Source organism: Pinus tabuliformis, chromosome 8 (assembly GCF_031772625.1).
Source record: "Pinus tabuliformis cultivar Carrire ecotype Pingquan chromosome 8, CPIR1, whole genome shotgun sequence".
Classification (NCBI taxonomy): domain Eukaryota; kingdom Viridiplantae; phylum Streptophyta; class Pinopsida; order Pinales; family Pinaceae; genus Pinus; species Pinus tabuliformis.
The window spans coordinates 1153813914-1153821154 of NC_142294.1; positions in this window are offsets into that span (position 1 = coordinate 1153813914).

Here is a 7241-nt window from a genome sequence, read left to right on the forward strand (position 1 = left end):
TTCAGTGAGGCAAGTGTCATTGGAGAAGATTCTGGAAGCTTCCATTGTCTCTCCACCTCGTTGAGTGACTCTGCCACTTGTCATTTCCCGCTCAACGCACCTGGATAGTGCATTCAAGTGTGTTGCAACACACCTAGCCAGTGTATTTGGGTGCTTTGCAACGCAGGAAGCTAGTGGAGCACTTGAATTGATCCTGATTTGACTGTTTCTGAGTAGTTTTTGGTGGAGAACTTCTGGGAGAAGCTGTCATTGGTTGACCTTGTTCCTTTAGGGGCAGAAACAACACTTTTAGGGACTTTGGATCCCTTGGATTATGGACATTTCATGCTCAAAGCTGTAAGGCACAAAAATGTCTATAACAGATAAGCTACTAGGAAATATGATCTTCCCCAATGGAGTCACCAATTTGTTTTGGAGAATTTTGTATCTATGGATAAATACTAATTCCCTAGATAAGTAGCCATATCTAGAACAACAATTTAAAACATTTTAGCCTTTCCCTATAAGCAATAGATATGACAAAGAATATGAGAAGACCAACTTGTAGTTATGCTTTCCTCTTGTCTCCTTTCTATGAATCCTATCGCTCCTTCCCGTACTTAACATGCTTGATAAGTACCTGTAAACATAAACAAAAGACAAAGAACCAATCAAAGCAAAAGACATATTGAACACAAGTAAATGGAATCAGATACATTTCACACATATAAGCATCATATGACAATACAAACATATGGGAGAAAGGCTCAAATAATTTATTGAATAGAAGAAGAAATTAAAACCATTGTGTCTGATTCAAAGTCATTCCTCCAGCTTGGATCCCATCCACATCACATCAAAAGCATGAAAAACTTGTAGCATTACAATACTTGCTTCAAAGCCAATTCTCATAGAAACATTATCTCCTTACAATTCCACATATTCGAGCCCCTGATCACTTAGATTAGTGGTCAATTTATAGGGAGATGAAGGAGGTTTTTTCATAAATGGTGGTATTGAATGGCTTTCCATACTTATAATTAGTTCCATGGAGGAAGGGATTATAGGATAGGATGCATCTTAACTCATTCCTCATCCATTTTCGAGCGCATAAGAGTTGATAACTGAGGAAACCTTCTAGACAAGTCCAAAAGATAAGAACATTCCCTAAGTATTCCCCAAACCCTATGTGAATTTCGGTCAACCTTGCCCAGCGCAGGTGAAAGAAGGCCTAAGTGCTCTGCAGAGCACCTTGGCATGGACTAAGCTACTTTGCAGCGCACCCTTACATGGGCCTACCCACAGTGTTCCCTCTAGAGGTCATTTCAGGATGTATTCATGTCATGAAACTATCTGGGAAGGAGGCATTCAAAAGAGTGACTTGTTTAGGGCATGTAGCAACTAAAATTAGGGTTTGATGTGCCCTAAAACAATGATTTGGATGATGGGAGTGATGTGCCCAAATTGATATGTAACAATGACTCATGAAGAAGAGGAAGAAATGCAACATGATATATCAAAATTATGAGACCAAGTGCAACAAATTTCACGCACAAAAAGTAACAGAAGCTAAAATGGATGGTTTAAAGAAATACATAGAAGCTAAGATGTATGGTGTGGAAGCTAAGATGGATAGTTTAAAGAAAGGTGCAAAAGATAAGATGAATGACATTGAAGCTAAGATGGATGGTGTGGAACCTAAGATGGATGGCATGGAAGCTAATATGGAATATTTAAAGAAAGGTGTTGAAGCTAAGATGGAAGATTTGAATACAGATTTGATAAAAATTCTACAAGAAATGCTTACTAATGGGAAAAGGGTAGTAAAGGAAATAAGATGGATAGTTTAAAGAAAGGCATAGAAGATAAGACGAATGACATGGAAGCTAATATGGATGGTTTGGAAGCTAAGATGGATGGTGTGGGAGCTAAGATGGATGGCGTGGAAGCTAATATGAATGATTTAAAGAAAGGCGCTGAAGTTAAGATGGAAGATTTGAAGAGAAATTTGACAAAAATTATACAAGAAATGTTGACTAATGGCAAAAAGGTAGTAAAGGAAACTCATGATGAGAACAAAATAAATGTTAATCACGATTTCATAGACCCTAACGTTGGATCTAAGAACAACCATGTTCCAAATATCAGGATGAGGAAGTTTCATGGCAAGGATCCTGTAACATGGACAATACAGATGGAGCAATTTTTCGATCTCCATAATGTGCAAAACACAAAAAAGGTATACATTGCAACTTTATATTTGGAACCAAATCGGTTTGTATGGTATCGATGGCTTTGCTCTCATAAACAAATTGTCACTTGGCCTATTCTTATGGATGAAATGATAGCACATTATGAGGATACAAATAGCAACACTTTTATTAGCCAATTGATAAATCTCAAACGAAAGGGTTCAATGATGGAGCACATTGAGGAATTCCAAATATTGAATATAAGGGTAAAAGATATTGTAGAGGATCATAGGATTTTTGTGTTCATAGGGACTTTAAAGGATAACATCCAACGTGAGGTTTGCCTTTGGGAACCTGATTCATTAGAGAAGGCATTCAGGTTGGCAAGAAAAATGGAAAGCAAAATTATGGCAACAAGGAAGCCTACCACTCATAAACATAAAGATGGAGGTGTTGTTGCCCCTAGCCATCCACAACCTACAAGGTTGACACCACAACAATTGGAATAAAAAAGAGAAAAATGGCTTTGTTACAGTTGTGATAACAAATACACTAAAGGTCATAAGTGTGTTGAGAAGAAATTATTTTACATAGATTGTGAAGAGGAGGAAGAAAAGGAACAAGAAATGTAAAAAGAAGAGGATATACACCAGGAAAAAACCCTATAGAAAGAAGTAATGAATCTGACTATATCTTGTAATGCATTTTTTGGAATTACCACTCCTCAAAGTATCAAGATAGAAGGGGATATCAAGAAGAAAAAAGTAATAGTGTTGATTGATTAGGGAAACACCCATAATTTTATTCATTGGAAGATAGCCAAGGAATTGAATTGCTTCCTATATCAAGCACTAGAGTGTCAAGTGATGATTGCAAGTGGAGGAACCATAAATTTCTCATGAAAGTGTCATAATATCAAGCTTTCCATGGGGGAATATGTATTGAATAGCCCAATGCTTTCCATTCCAATGGGAGGTGTTGATGTTGTACGAGGAGTCCAATGGCTACAATCCTTGGGTACAATAGCTTTTAATTTTCAAGAAATTTTCATGAAATTCTCTTCAGAAGGAAAGGAAGTTGAATTAAGGGGTATCAAAGGGAAACTGGGAAAGATAATCGGCTCTAATGGAATGAAAAAGCTTCTAAGAAAGAACAATGAGTCATAATTGCACAATTATGTTCACTAGAGGTTCCCACATAGAAATCATCTATTTCTCCAGATCTCCAAAAAGTCTTGGATAATCATTCTAAGGTATTTGAGACTCCCAAAGGCCTCCCATGTATTTGTGATCATGACCATGCCATTAATTTGATTCCAGGACGTGTTCCTCCAAACATCGGGCCTTATAGATATCCCTATGCCCAAAAGAGTGAAATTGAAGGTATGGTTGCAGAAATGTTAGAGGATGGTATAATTCAACCTAGTCAAATTTCTTTCTCTGCTCTAGCATTATTGATTCGCAAGAAGGATGGATCATGGTGCATGTGTCCAGATTATAGGGAGCTCAAAAGGCTCACTATTAAAGACAAATTTCCCATTCCTTTCATTGATGAATTACTGGATGAATTTCATGGATCAATTTACATCACCAAGTTGGATCTTCGTTCAGGGTATCATTAAATCAGAATGAAGATTGAAAACATTCCAAAAACAACATTTAGAACTCATGAGGGTCATTATGAATTTTTGGTCATGCCTTCTGACCTTACCAATGCACCTTCTACATTTCAAGGTTTGATGACTTCCATTTTCAAACCCTTCCTTAGAAAATTTGTATTAGTATTTTTTGATGATATACTAATCTACAACAAGTCCTGGAAGGATCATGTTCAACATGTTGATAGCGTGCTCAAACTATTGGAGGAGAAACAATTATATGCAAAAAGCTCCAAATGATTCTTTGGAGTACAAGAGGTGGAATATCTGGGTCATATTGTATCTCATGAAGGTGTTAAGGTAGACCCTACAAAAATTAAAACCATTAAGGAATGGAAAATCCCCACATACATAAAGCATCTACGAGGATTTCTCGGGTTGACAGGGTATTATCACAAGTTTGTTAATAAGTATGGGAGAATAGCAGCACCTCTAACAACATTATTGAAGAAATATGCATTTTCATGGACTCCAAAAGCGATGAAGGCCTTTGAACATTATAAAGAAGCAATGTGGCAAGCACCAGTCTTAGCTACACCGAACTTCACAAAAACATTTATTTTGAAATGTGATGCCTCAGGAAATGGAATTGGTGTTGTTTTCTAATGCAAGAAGAAAGAGCCACTGCTTTCAAAAGTCATCCAATCAAAGGAAAGAATTTACATAAAGCTATTTATGAGAAGGAAATGTTGGCAATACTACGTCCACTTAAGAAATGGCAACCCTAGCTAACGGGATGACACTTTGAGGTAAAAACAGATCATGATAGTCTTAAATACTTTTTAGAACAAAGATTATCTTCAGAAGAGAAGCAAAAATGGGTCACAAAGATGTTGGGTTATGACTTTGAAATCATCTATAAAAAAAGGGAAGCAAAATGTTGTGGCAGATGCACTCTCAAGAAAGGATGAGGATGTGGAAGCACTTCTTTGTGCAATTTCTATTATCCAACCAGATTGGATAAATGAATTAAAGGATGAATGAAAAATTGATGAATAAGTGTGGGCACTCATTCAAAAGTTACAATAATATCCCAGTACGTCTGATACATTTAGCTAGAAAATTGATTCATTATGGTACAAAGGTCAGTTATACCTATGTAAGAATTCGCAACTCAAACAAAATATTCTTAGGGAATTGCACACCTATCCCTTAGGAGGGCACTCAGGATTTCCAAAAACCTACCATAGGGTTAAGAAGGAATTTTTTTGGGATGGCCTTAAATTGGATATTCAAAAGTTTGTGGCAGAATGTTTGGTTTGCCAACAAAATAAAGTTGAAATAATTAAGACCCCGGGTCTATTACAACCTTTATCCATTCCAAGCCAACATTGGGAGGAGGTTTCAAGGGATTTTATCACAGGTTTACCCAAGTCCGAAGGAAAGAGTGTTATCATGGTGGTAGTTGAAAGACTTAGCAAGTATTCACACTTTTGTGCATTATCTCATCCATTTATGGAAACAATTCAAAAGCTACATGGAAACCCAAATATTATCGTAAGAAACAAAGATCCCATTTTGACTGGAAAATTTTGGACATAATTATTTTCTTGTCTTGGTACTCAGTTAGGTCATAGCTCATCTTATCATCCTCAATCTTATGGTAAAACTGAGATACTAAAAACACGTTTGGAAGGATATCTTCCTTGCTTTGTATCTAATAAACAAACATAGTGGATCAAATGGTTGCCTCTGACTGAATGGTGGTATAACACTTCCTTCCATACTGCAACAAAAATTACCCCATTTATGGCACCTTATGGATATCATCCACCATCCATCACATCATATCTAAGAGAAAATTATAGGGTTCAAGCAGTGGAAGATCACATCGAGCATCAACAACAAGTTCTCCAACTCTTGAAGAATAACCTCACCTTGGCGCATAATAGAATGAAACAATAGGCAGATCGACATCGTAGTGAAGGAAGTTTTGATGTAGGTGATTGGGTATTCCTATGGCTACAACCATATAAACAAATGTCCCTCAAGCAAGCTAGGAAGGATAATAAATTATCAGCAAAGTATTATGGTCTGTAAAGGTGTTGCAAAATATAGGTACTATGGCATACAAATTGGAGCTTCCTGCAGCTTCCTGAGTGCACTCAGTTTTCCATGTTTCATGCTTAAACAAGGTTATAGGTGACAAGCTCCCATTTCAAACAATATTGACAAAACTTGATGAGGAAGGAAAAATCATATTGGAACCTAAAGCAGTCAAAGAAACAAGAACTTGACAGCTACGGAATTGATCAATTTCATAGTATCTCATTAAGTGGAAGAACGTACCTATTGAAGATTCCACATGGGAGGATGAGAATTTCATACAGAGGCTTCCAGAACTACTAAAGTGTTGAGGACGACACTTTTTTGAAGGAGAGGGGCATGTTAGGTCCCTATAATACTAGTGATTCCCCCATTACTATTGTAAATGTATCCCTTATTGTTATTGTTGTGCCCCTATTGTCACCATATTGTTATTATTGTGCCCCATAGAAGCCCACTATTGTTATTTTCTTGCCCTTATATTATTATTGTTAGGTCAGATTTGGTTATATTTTGACCCCTTATACTCATATATATATATATATATATAAGGAGGTTTTTTCATTTGTATCATCCAAGAATTGTTCATTTGTATTATGTAAAGGAGGTTTCCCCCTCGAAGAGGCTTATTTTGAAGGCATTTATCTATCTTTTCTATTTTTTGTTAGCTGATTTCATAACAATATGACTCTTGAGGGTGGTTGTTGGGAAGACTAGTGGAGAATATGATGGATGGGATATTGATTAAAATAGGGTGGAAGATATTTTCTTCCCTATGCGATGCCTCACACTTCTTGACATAGGGTCGAAGATGTTTTCTCCCCTATGAGATGGCATGAGGTGAGAGTGTCAAATAGTACCTTCATCATTGTTATTAGACTCTGGGTTGAGACTAAGCTCACTAATGTAGTTTTAGTTTGAGAGGTGCTCCTTGATGTTAATATCTTTGATGTTTCCTTGGTTGTAGCATTAAGCTCCCCACTAGAAGAAGATTGCAAGTGGTAGTAGTACACCCCCAATGAATAGAGGTTGGTCACTTGGACTCCCCCCCAATGTTAAATTATTATTATTTTAGATTCAAGAGTGTTCAACATATGAGTAGGGAAAATCAAGAGATAAGCAAGGATAAGGAAAGATGAGTAGAGATGAGTAGACACTACATTTTATGACAAGATACTTGACATAAGGCATGATTTGATGACATGATACTTGCGATGATTACATGTTGTGACTGGAATTTATCCCTTGCTAGGAGGGAGTGTTAATTTTTAATCTCAATGTCCAATCATGGAAATAGATTCCTATTTTCGAGAGGACCAATTTTGATATTTGAAGCAATGGATTTGGACAAGGGATAGTGTATTTTT